Here is a 12,931-nt window from a genome sequence, read left to right as displayed (position 1 = left end):
TACCTCCAGCCTGGTCCTCCTTCCCAACCTCCAGGCCCATGTAAAAAGTGCCCACTAGGTATGTCCATGTGGATATCTCAGGCACCTGCAAACTCTCATTGTCCATGACTGAACTCATCATGGCTCCGTATCTCAGTGAAAGGTTCCATGGTCCAGCCAGCAGGAAACCTGGGTGTAATCCTTGACCTCTCCCCCCACCTCTGACATCCATCAGCCATCTGTATGTGCTAATAAATATGGCCCCAGAGCAGCTACTTCTCTGACTTCATTTCACTCCTATTCCCATAATCCAGGACACCTCTCCCTTTCCTAGACTCCCACAACTTCATCACTCATCGGCCTAGAACACCTCACTCACTCCCGTTTGCCTAGCTCTTATTCATCCTTTGGGTTTCCCCTTAAAGGTCATTTCCTTTAAAAAGCCTTCCTCCACCACTCGTTGAGGGCTCCTAGCGCTCTTACCCAGCAACCTGTACTTGCTAAGATACTGCACCTACACTGAGGTCCATTGCTAAACTCTCAGCTCGAGGAGATCACAGGCTGAGTTTCTTCCGCTTACTAGTGTCTCAAGCAGGTAACATCAGGACAAAGAACAGGAGCTGGAAATACTTGTTGAATGTTGCTGAAAACCTTACATGGCTTGCAAAGTCACACTTAGCTTCTTAACTGACACTTCCCCAGACACAGCGCTTACTTTTACAAAACATCTGCTCCTTGCGTTCCGTTTTGGGGTGGCGCCCACAGCAGTACCACACTTTGGACAGTGGAAAGAAACTATGGAAACCATGTCAAAACCCTGATGGCCACTTAAATAGAAGCTTGGCTGGATTCACGTGGGTAGCAGTCTTCGTCGTGGAGCATCCTCAGCTGGAATACTCCTGTTTTGGAGCTGGCCTGGGAAGGGGGGCCGGGGAGAAGTAGTGGGAGGTGGGGAAAAAAGGGCCAATACATTTCACAAGGAGGGGGTTTGAACTGAAACAGCAACATAGCCTGAATGAAAGACTTGCTTGGAGCAGTTGGGAGTGGAAGAACAGTGGGGCTTTTTCTACCCGTGTGGGACCCCAGAACATTCATACTCCAGGCTTCCACTTTTCTATGTGGGCAGAATCAAAATCAATGCTCCCTTTTCAGTTCACCGCGCGGTCACTGTGAGCACCTATACAGAGGGAGGCTGGCGTTTTATAAGTTGAACGCTCTGCACTCCATCCTGCGCAGTGCAAACAGTTAATCAGAACTGCTGTGTGAACTCGCGGATTTTCATTGATTCAGAATAGCTTCAGTGTTTTAATAAATCTAGCTGACTTCATTTCCCTGGGCCCTGAATTACTCTTAAAATAAAAAAAAAAAGTGTGTGTGTGTGTGTGTGTGTGTTATATAATCTTTGAAGGAAGTACTAATACTATTCTGACAATGTTCCCCTGCAAAACACCATTTTCCCCCTGATTATAAAATAACATGCTCTTTGTGGAAAATTTGGAAGTACACAAAGTTGTAAAAGACATAATCACAATCAACATTTTGGTCCATTTCCTATCAGGTTTTTTTCTGTGCATGTAAGTTTGAAATCCTGTGGGGTTTTTTTCCCTCTTAACATAATATCCTATTATCTTTTGTTATTAAAGAAACTTATTGTTTCTTCTTCTTGCTCAAGTATCACAGCTTCATTGGAGAAAATGCTGAAAAGGAAAAAGAAAATTAAAATCATTTGCAATTACCATCCAGAGGCAATGTTAATAGTTCTGCTGTTTGTCTTTTCAATCTCATTTTCCAGGCATATATTTTGGGGAAAAAATTATTAAATGCACCAGGATATTCCTTTATTTGGATGCAGTATGGCTTATGTAAGAATCTCCTTTTGTTAAACATTAAGGTTGCTCTCCATCAATTCTGCTACAAAAAATATCCATCACGACAGCATTTTACATTGTGCTTTTTTCCTTAGAAAATTATGGATTTTCTACAATTAACTTCATACATTCAATTCTTGAAAGAAAACTGAAATAAAGCGACAGGGGAAAAAGTAGTACGTAATTTTCACTTCAGAGTCCATCTCCATTTTAAATACATTTGTTCTCCAAACAGAAGAGAGCTCTTGCATAGAGGGGTGGGGTGACGAAACCATTCTAAAATCCAGATAGATATTTTTTAATGTAATTTAAATATAGTTGATAAAGGAGCGACTTCAAATTTTTGGAAGATGAAATCCAGGGCCAAATCTTCCATGAGTCCGAGCAACAGTTTAAAATAATTTCTCAATCCTAAATTTCCCTCCACATGGCAGAACACCTACCAGTGTTTTAAAAAAAAAAAACTGGCCTGAAGAAATAAACAAAAAGGTGCCACTTCTGAAGTAACACCAAAGAAAGATATAATAAAAAATTGTTGGGTCAGTGATAAGGGTACAGACATCATATGTTTAAAGAAAACAACAAAAACAATGTTAAAAGAAACCAATGACCCTTGAACTACATCTTCAAAAGCATGCCAGAAATACTCCCGTTCTGGTATATGAGCTGGTAGAGCCTGGAAGGGCAGGAAGGATGTGGTCTAGACACTTATGCTATGATTGTTTCTAAGAGATCCATCTCCCTGCTCAGAGATCAGGCCTGGATCCTGGTGTGTGCCTTTTATTTTTCTGTAACCCAAGTACAAATGACTAAAACAAAAGGGAAACCATATGCTTAAAAAAAAAAAATCAGTTGGCTGCCCCTCTGGGGCCTATCTTCATAGAAAAGTACTGTCAGTGGGTCCTACGGATTTTACCATTTCTTTGAAAAATACCCTTTGTGTATTATTATAATTTACAAATCACCTTCACCACCACATTTGGTAACAACCTCACATAGCAGAATGGTCAGGTATTATCCCCATTTTATAGATGAAAAAACTGAGGCTCAGATATTAAATGATTTTACCCAAGTCACATAACTAGCAAGTGATGGAATAATTGCAAAGCTAGGGCTTCTCCTAGTCTGATGATCATCCAGGCCACACCATGTTCACCGGGGCTTTGGAGGAGAGAAACACTTCCAGTATCCTTTTAAAGCGCTGGATGGTGCTCCTTCCAATCTGGGCCCTGACAAGCACTGGAGCAAGGGCACTGTCAAAGGAAACAGGATTCACAGGCATCCATCTCAGATGCTGGGTCGTTTTAACAAAATGGTTCAATTATTAGGGAGGAGGTGAGGAGAAAACATATATCTGAGTTTACCTGGCCGTTAGGAGCTTGCAATCAGTCTTTGGGCAGGGAGGGGTGGGAGGGTGGGGGGGTGGTCTTTGATCTCCAATCTGGCTAGGAAATGAGCTCCTTTCTTCTTCACAGGCTTTATACTGAGGCCTCATTAGGAGTGAGTCCTAGTAGGGTTTGGAGAAAACCCTCTAGATTCAGGCCTGAGCTGCTGCCTTATTAGGGCCTTTTATCTCCCTAGAAAGTTTACTGAGCAGGATTTTCAAAACCTCCCTGGCACATCACCAGGCCCTTCAGTGCTCATGTCCCTGTGTCTCCCACTGCTGTTAGTGCAGCCAACACATAAATCTTCCTCACCCGTCTGTAAGAATTGGATCCCACCAAATGGCAAGCAAGCCCGAGTGTAAAAAGCAATGTAATCCAGTTTACCCCCTAATGTCTTACAGCGAACAAGAAGTACGAAAATGGATCCGTACAAAGTGACAGAATAAGGCAGAACTCAGGGACCTGGATCAGCCAGGGTTGTGACCTCTGCCTTCAACCATGCCATTAAATCGGAAATGTGTCAAACCACGATTGTGAATGAGAAGAGCCCCCCAAGAGCTGCCCTCCATCACTGCTGCAAGCACGCCACCGCCGAGGTCTGCTGTGCTGAACCCATGTAGGCTCCCTATCAGCTCATGCCGTGCTGAACTCGGGACAGGCAAAAGCAACACTCAAGGGAAGCACCACACTAGGGACAACATGAGGCTCAGCTTCAAACCCATGGTGGTCTGCTGGGAAGCAGTCCAGGGTGGGAGTTGGAAAGGTTTCAGACTGACCGCCAGTGATGATGGGCAGTAGGGCCTGACTTGAAGAATCTGGGTACACAGCTGCACTCAAGTCACGTTCCCCCGACCGCGGTCAGGACTCAAAGACTGTGGCATCCTTTCATGTACCCACAGTAACCACCAGCATTGCTTTCTTAGATGACAAATAACGATTAAGGATCAAGTAAGTTGCTCCGATGAGAGAGAGCTTGATCATCCACAAAGGCATAATTCTTCCCTCCCACCCGAGCCCCAGAGCTGGCTCCTGGCCAGTGGAACTCTGAGAGAGGCAGGGTACAAGGAAGAAGTGCTCTAGAGTGGAAATTAGAAAACACGGATCCTACTCCCCCATCTGCCTCTGACCAGCTACGTTAAACTGGGCAAGTAACTCTCCCTGTCTGGGCTGAGATTCCTCATCTATAAAATGATGGGGTTAGCATGTATCACTATGGTCCCTCAACATCAAATCTTCAGTGTTTTCTGGATTCCATGAAATTAGCTAAAGAGGCCTGTTTGCTGGAAATGTAAAGTACAGAGTTGCCTCTCAGGAAAAACTTTAAGTTCAAAATGAAAGCAAAGAAGGAAAAGAAAGAAATGAAAGCGGGAGAGTCAGGTCAACTTGAAACTCTCTTTGGTCATAAGAATAGCAAAGCAATGAGTTCAGATAGTTTGGGAGGAATAGAAAAGTACAAACTGCAAAACAGGAAACCCATTCTTGGCTGGCTGTCAAAGAGCCATGAGCTGCTGAAAGTTTAGATCCATTTTCATTTTAAATTTCTTAAAACTAATAAAGTCCCCAAGTTAGTGGATTATTGAGATGCCTGCTACTGAAACACAGAATTATTGTTCCCGTCCCAGGCTTTTTAACTGCTTGATTTTTCAGTCCTATTTCTGATAGTGAGGTGGTACAAGGAACCGCTGGTTCCGGCTCGTCCCTGTGGCTGGCACCGCCCCTCTACCTGCTTAGCATCATGACCACGTGTTTACGGACAATGGTCAAACGCGGCTTTGAATTATATACCTCCCCAAATAGCATTCCAGCTCTTGAATTTGCAGGGACCCAATTTCCACATCTTTGATTCCTCCAGTGGCTACAGCAAGCACTCAGGTGTTTACCGGATGATTAAGAACAGTACTTACCAGACTCCTCAGGTATCTCAAACTACACAGCCAGGTTAATCCATCCAAGCTACGTTTGGACTACAAAATCATTTTTCAAAAAGGCATTATCCAGAGACAGAAGAGCTTACAGAAATGAGCTTAACAAACACCAAAACCAGATTTCCATAGAGAGCAGAAAAATAATTTATTCCAAAGGAGGGCAGAAATAAGAAATTCATCCTGAAAATATACTTTGGTATAATTCTGGTGGGACAGATTTTCCCTCTGAACATGTTCTCCTACTGACTGCCCCACTGGAGTCTTACTATCATGTAACAGTTTTTAAACACTTCGCTGATTCTCATGTTGTGAGCAGGCAGGAGCCATCTTCAAATCCACAGTTTCCAAGGAGAGAGTAATGTTATTTCTCAGAACAACAGCATTTTCTATCTCCGAAGAGTACATAAACATTTTATAGGGGCAGCACAGTTTAGATTCAATAGGCACATCATTCATCAAAGTGTAAAAAAGGTGACAGGAAAAAATACTGCATTGTAGAATAAGATATTCAAATGTGGTGGGAACGTTTAAGGCAGCTGACAGCCAAAGTGGGCGAGTCAAGGAAGGTGGTCTGGGTATGGAGGTGATTTTGCATCTAGAGGAGTTCTCTTCGTGACCTGCAAAACAAAACCGTTCCAGTAACTGGGCCTTTCCACCAACCTCAGGAGGGCAAAAGGGTAACACCGAGAAAGTGAACCAGGCCAATTATTTTAAATACACAGATGCTCCCTAAATGAAAGTGGGCTCAGTTAACGTGCAAATTCGGGCAGGTTTTGCAGGGCTGTGACAATAAGTCCAGTTACCACGGACAATGCTAAACTGAGGATCCCAAGTCCCGGTTTGACGGTGTCATAGAAAGCAGGAAGAGTGGAGCTGACTGAGACCCGCTGCACTGGGACCTGACAAGTTCCCTTGGGCTTCAAGACTCTGTATTTGCACTTCCGCTCCCACAGGCGGGCAAGCTGGTCCCTGCGTCAGACTCCTAAAGAGCAGGCCCCTTGCTACTCGAGATGGCTCACCGTTCTTGCCACCCCAAGTGTAGGTGACAAATGAGAATTTCTTCTTCTAGAAGCTTAAAGCTGCAACACCACCTTTGCAGAGCTGGCAAACATTTAAAATAGGTATCTTCACACATCAGACTGCTAACAGCGGTCGCGTAACTCCTTCACGCAAAGCTTACTGTATAACGTCTTTATAAATAAAGCCACATGTGCTACTTTTGAAGTTAAAGAGAAAAAATAAAGAGAAAATAAAAGTTAAATAGTGTCTTTAAGAGGTGATTTCCACACAAGCCTCGATTTAGTGGATAAGAAAACAAGCTGGTTGTGGCCCACCATTTGCCAGGGTGTTGAGGGAGGTGCAGGTGGAGTGAGGGGCTAGTTAAGTGGGGATGAGGCACGGCTGTAGCAGGCAGGTCTGGAAGGCTGGAGGTCACAAAGCCCACAGGGAGACCACATGGGCCCTTGTGATTTCCCAAGCCAGTGGGCACACACCCTGGAGAATCCCCAGTGCCAGGTGATTAAATGGCGGGTTTCCCAAGGCTCCAGGGCCAAGGTGCCCAGAAGCAGACATGAGACTGCTGGTAAATCTTACTGGAGCAAGCTGGGGAGGCCAGCCGCCCAGAAGCAGACATGAGACTGCTGGTAAATCTTACTGGAGCAAGCTGGGCAGGCCAGCCGCCCTCCATGGTGGAAAGCACCGGACTGCTGGGGACCCACTAGGGCAGGACAGTGCAAACAGTCAACTGAAGATGTAATTAGAGGACCATTTCTACCACGTACTAAGGAAAATAACCGTAGCAGGCTAGGTAGGGGCAATGACCAGAGCTACCGGTTTCTTCCATGGCTTCATGAAACCTTTCCTCTAATCTCATGATCATTTTCTCTTCTCTTCCTTAGGCCAGCAGAACAGCCCTCTGCACAGACCTCAGTACCAGGCAGATTATTAATTTACTTGAGAATATGTGAAGCAGTGAATCCAAATGTTTTGTGTGTGAAGTTCCTATGAAGAGCATATGGTCAAGGGACTTCCCTGGTGGCGCAGTGGTTAAGAATCTGCCTGCTAATGCAAGGGACACGGGTTTGAGCCCTGGTCCGGGAAGATCCCACAAGTCACGGAGCAACAAAGCCCGTGCGCCACAACTACTGAGCCTGCTCTCTAGAGCCCGCACGCCACAACTACTGAAGCCTGCACGCTCTAGGGCCCGCATACCGCAACTACTGAGCTCACCTGCTGCAACTGCTGAAGCCTGTGCACCTAGAGCCCATGCTCCACAACAAGAGAAGCTACCGCAATGAGAAGACTGCAAACTGCATTGAAGAGTAGCCCCTGCTAGTTGCAACTAGAGAAAGCCTGCGCACAGCAATGAAGACCCAACGCAGCCAAAAATAATAAATAAATAAATTTTAAAAAAACAGCATATGGTCAGACTTCCTCACTGTTTAGGCCTTTCTGGATGAATGAACAATCACAGAAGGGGAAAACAGGTCTTCACTTGTGAAAAACCACACAGAAAGAGGGAATAATTTTCCCTCAAGCTCAGTGATACCAGTTTAAGATTAATGTGAACGAGCATTATGTTCTATGGCATAGACTTGTGGTTTGATTCTGGAGTGAATTAAAGCAGCACATATTCTAATCATCTCTCTGATATGAAAGAGCCATTCTGGGGTGGAGGTGGGGAACTCAACCAAAGGGTCCATGTTCTCATTTTGTAAAATAAAGGAATCACAAGGCTACTTTCAGATAAAACTGAGAATGAAGACAACATAAAAATATTAAGGCTAGAATCAAGAAATCTGTTCAGGGAAGGATGATGAGTGAAAATATATATTTTTTAAACAAAAAAGAAGAGGTCTCATTATCTTTATTTTTTCATTTCAGATAACTTCGCAAAATAATTCCTTCTTTACTCTCATGGTAAGGTATGTATTTATTGTAGGAGATTAACTACAAGAGGTATTTAAGCAACCTATAAAGGCCTGAGTGTTTCACAATTCAAGGCAAAAACAGCAGAGCTAAATACATTTAGGAGAGAAGAGATCTCTGGGAAGCCAAGTGGCCAGGAAAGGAAGTGCAAGGATTTGCAAGCTGGACACTCAGAGAAAACATCAGAAAGAATTAAGAGAGAATGGGCGAGTGGAGACAAGAAACCAGAATGTTCGCTGAATAGTGTGTTTACTAACCTGCTTTCTACATTAATGACTGCGGTAGGGGAGTGAGGCAGGAAAAGCTAAGTAAAGCTAATTAGGTCAAGAGCATGAAAATGGTATGGCTGGAACTAGTAGGTCACGGGGGAAAGTTGTGCAGAGAGCGGCGAAGGTGGTTGGAAGGCAGATTAGGCAGGCCTTGACCACCAAGTTAGAAAGTGGGACAGAATCTGCAGACTAGTCATTCTTATCTTTTGTGGCTCATGGGACCTTTGGTGACCCTGACAAGCTGTGCTGACAACATGTTACATACGGCATTCCAAGCGGCACGTACCCATTAAAATCAGGGACCTTGGGTTTAAGAAAAAGCCCTGCTGTAGCCCATGGAGAGCTACTCAAAGTTTCTGGGGCAAGCAGGATGTGTTTCAGGAAGTGCTATGTCAGGAAGATAAACAGGGTGGTGGTTTGTAGATACCTTGAGTGTAGAGGCAGGCAGACGTGATGAGGAGCCACTGCAGTAATTCAGAGCCGCAGTGACTGGGTCAGATAGTAGGGTCCCCGACAGAGGAACAGAGTACAGAGGCAGACACAAGGGACATTACAGGCTCAACTGGATTCAAGGAAGAGGAGAAAGAAGCAATCGAATGGGTTCTAGGTGACAGGGAACACTGTGACAGGCTTTTTAACCATAAAACACCTTGCACTGTTTTAACTTTTCACAAGTATGGCTTAATTCCAACCTCTCAACAGATCACGAACCCCTTCAGAGTCCACAGCCTCCTCTGAAATCCCCACTCAGTAATATGTACCTCATGACACTCAAATATTTTTGGAATGCATAGAAAAACAGCTTCCTCAGGGCAGAGGCCTAATTACCAATAGTCTATTCCTCTCCGGTCCAGATTTTGTAATAAAATAGAATGCCTGCCCTTTTAGGACTGCGGTAAACCATATAGGCTTATCTAAACATATCACCATGATGTGGTTAACCAACTAACTTACAGAACACTGGTCTGAAGCCATTCCAAGGAGATTCTATACAAGCATCACACCCCCAAAGCTGTAGGAAAATGGGACATCGCAAAAACAGCAACCTTGATGTGATAGTTCCATAAGCATCTCAGAAATCGAGGCTCTAGAGGCAGCCAAGGTTGACAGGGGGCAGAGATGGAGTGAACATAGTTCTTCGAAGTATTGGGTAAGATTTCCAACCAATAAACATAATGTGCTATAACTCAGCCTATCAACATATGAAAGAAAATCATGGCAATTAAAGTGTTCAAAGTAGCAAAGGACCGGCTAGCTGTTTAACCGTGTTGTTCAGGATCAATTCAATTTCATCTGTATAGAATTATTGTTTGAAAGCTTTCATGACTGCTCCTCATTTTTCTCTGCTAAATACCATGCCTGGCTTACACCTCCTACTTTCCAAATCTGGCCTCTTAAAGAATCACATACAGAATTGAACACTTTTCCTTACCAGCTGAGGACAGGCCTAAATCTGGTTTCTACACTCCTTTATCATCCCACAGTTGTGTAAAAGTTCAAAGTTCTAAAAGGAATTTAGCTCATTCTTTGAATCTTACCACCAAGAAAAGTGAGGTCCTGTCTTAAGAGTTCTGTTTATGGGCTTCCCTGGTGGTGCAATGGTTAAGAATCCGCCTGCCAATGCAGGGGACATGGGTTCGAGCCCTGGTCCGGGAAGATCCCACATGCCGCGGAGCAACTAAACCCGTGCCCCACAACTACTGAGCCTGCGCTCTAGAGCCCGCAAGCCACAACTACTGAGCCCACATGCCACAACTACTGAAGCCCGCGCGCCTAGAGCCCGTGTTCTGCAACAAGAGAAGCCACCGCAATGAGAAGCCCGCGCACCACAATGAAGAGTAGCCCCCACTCGCCACAACTAGAGAAAAGCCCACGTGCAGCAACGAAGACCCTACGCAGCCAAAAATAAATAAATAAATTAAAAAAAAGAGAGAGAGAGAGAGAGAGTTCTGTTTGCTCCAATGTTAGGATTAGATTAGATTAGATCTCCTGATGTGATAATTCCATAGGCCTAGAGGTACGGTACTACCACAATCACTACCTCAAACATGGAATCACTGTGACATGATGCTCATAACCAGGGCTACCTGGCTGTGCTCTATTTCCTGCCCTACTGCTTTTAAAGGAACAACCGTTAACATAAGGGTTTCAAGCAGTCCTAGTTTGTGCTGTGGACCAGAGTGCAAACATTAGGAATTCATCATTCAGGTTACAGACACATGAAACTGAAAAGAACGGGCAAATAACACCAGATCCACACACACAGTGTTATTCACTGTGGGCCCCATTTACTTACGGTAAGAGACGGAAATGAGGCTCAGAGAAGGTAAGTGAAAGGCAATGCTAGAATGAAGATCTCACTCTGAGAGGCCTGAGGTTCTCAGCTTTAAACCCCAATCAATACCACCACCTAACATTCACTATAGTTAAGAGGAAGGACAGAAAACAGAACTTGATGGGGAAAAAAAGGGGGCGAGGTTTTTATATATATATATATATATATATATATATATATATATATATATATATATATATATATATCAGATTTTTTTTAAAAAATCTATATAAAAGGGAATCAAAACCCCTTTAGGTAGACAGAACTCTAAGAAAAAAAAAGGCTGCCTACCTATCAGGCTGGCAAAAATCCAGGCTGTGAGGAAATAGAAAGTCACATACACTGTTGGTAGAAATGCAAAAATGGTACAATCCCTATAGAAGGGCATGTAGTAATACCTGGAAAAAGTATTTATACCTTTAACACAGAGATTCTATTTTTCAAGGACTCTAATCTAAAGAAAACTGGTAAAAATACAAAATGTCAACGCACAGGATGGCACTGTGGCTTTATCAATAATAACAAAAGACTGGACTTCCCTGGTGGCACAGTGGTTAAGAATCCGCCTGCCAATGCAGGGGACAGGGGTTTGAGCCCTGCTCTGGGAAGATCCCACATGCCGCGGAGCAACTAAGCCTGTGTGCCACAACGACTGAGTCTGCGCTCTAGACCCCGAGAGCCACAACTACTGAGCCTGAGTGCCATAACTACTGAAGCCCACACACCTAGAGCCCGTGCTCTGCAACAAGAGAAGCCACTGCAATGAGAAGCCCGCACACCGCAACGAAGAGTAGCCCCCGCTCGCCGCAACAAGAGAAAGCCCATGCGCAGCAATATAGACCCAATGCAGCCAAAAATAAATAAATAAATTTATAAAAAAACAAAAAAACAAAAAAACAAAAGACTGGAAATAATGCAAAAGGATATCAATGGCTATAAAAAGAATTAAGGAAGATCTCCATACACTGATAGGATATATTGTTCAGTGAAAAAGAGCAAGGTACAGAATAGCATATGTAATATGATATCTCTTCTGTAACAGCTGTGTGTGTCAGGGAAGGATGGATACACACACACACACACACAATGTATTTGCTTGTATTTGCACAATGAAACACTGGAAGGATATAGACTTCTATGAATATATCTTACATAAATTTTGACTCTGGAAATGTTTTACATATTCCAAAAAATGTAGCCAAAAAAAAATTACTATAAATTGAACACAAAATAAATCATCTTAATCTAACTGTATAACAAATTGATAACCACCAGAGGAAACAATTTCAAGTGACCACAGAAAACAGCATGTTGTTCTTTATTTGTTCTAAGAACAAATAAAGCAGCAAAGAAATCCTAAACTGCATTCAAAAACTTTACGGTTAGTAGTTACATTGGTGTAATTTTGAAACTATGTTATATATATTACATGATAATCAAATTAAGTAATTAAGTTACTTCTTTAGGAGCCAAGATTTTCAGCATATATGAATGATATTCAAGTATAAAACCAAAGAACTCAAATAAAAATCCTGTAATGTTAAATATGAATTAGAAATACTGACATGAACCTGTGATTTTTTTTTTTCTTTTTAAAAATCCATACTTCCTGGCTTTGTCCACTGTAAAGGCTTAGAAGCAACAACACCCCAACAGAAATGAATGCACCTAGCAATCAGATCATGGTTTTTAAATACCACTTCCACTGAAAGAAAAACAGGGCCAACCGGGCTTGAGGACTGACTAGTGAACCAGGGAATCCTTTCAGTGGGAAATTTATTAGAGGAACAGCTGATTCCAAGTCAAGAAACATACAAGAGAGGTCTGGGACACCTTGATGTTGCCAGAAAGAAAACTATCAAAGACTAATATCAGGGCTTCCCTGGTGGCGCAGTGGTTGAGAATCTGCCTGCCAATGCAGGGGACATGGGTTTGAGCCCTGGTTTGGGAGGATCCCACATGCCGCGGAGCAGCTAGGCCTGTGAGCCACAACTACTGAGCCTGCGCGTCTGGAGCCTGTGCTCTGCAACAAAAGAGGCCGCGATAGTGAGAGGCCCACGCACCGCGATGAAGAGTGGCCCCCGCTTGCCGCAACTGGAGGAAGCCCTCGCACAGAAACAAAGACCCAACACAGCCATAAATAAATAAATAAATAAATAAAATTTAAAAAAAAAAAAAAATTGAAAAGGAAAGAAAAGAAAACCTCATTGAATACCCCAGAAGTAACTTGGGCACCAAGTTA

The 12,931-nt window shown here is 43.4% G+C and overlaps 1 protein-coding gene across 1 annotated transcript in view; it reads right to left on the bottom strand.

The window, feature by feature from the left end:
* Positions 1-5,277: 5,277 nt before the first annotated feature.
* ATP6V0E1 (ATPase H+ transporting V0 subunit e1) overlaps positions 5,278-12,931 on the bottom strand; it is a 35,690-nt gene continuing 28,036 nt past the window's right edge. Inside the window, exon 4 of the mRNA XM_061188476.1 lies at positions 5,278-5,774. The gene's annotated coding sequence lies outside the window, so the exon portion shown is untranslated. The remainder of the gene's footprint in view (positions 5,775-12,931) is intronic.

This window comes from Eubalaena glacialis, chromosome 4 (assembly GCF_028564815.1).
Source record: "Eubalaena glacialis isolate mEubGla1 chromosome 4, mEubGla1.1.hap2.+ XY, whole genome shotgun sequence".
NCBI classification, from domain to species: Eukaryota; Metazoa; Chordata; class Mammalia; order Artiodactyla; family Balaenidae; genus Eubalaena; species Eubalaena glacialis.
This window is presented reverse-complemented; position numbering and strand designations above follow the sequence as displayed.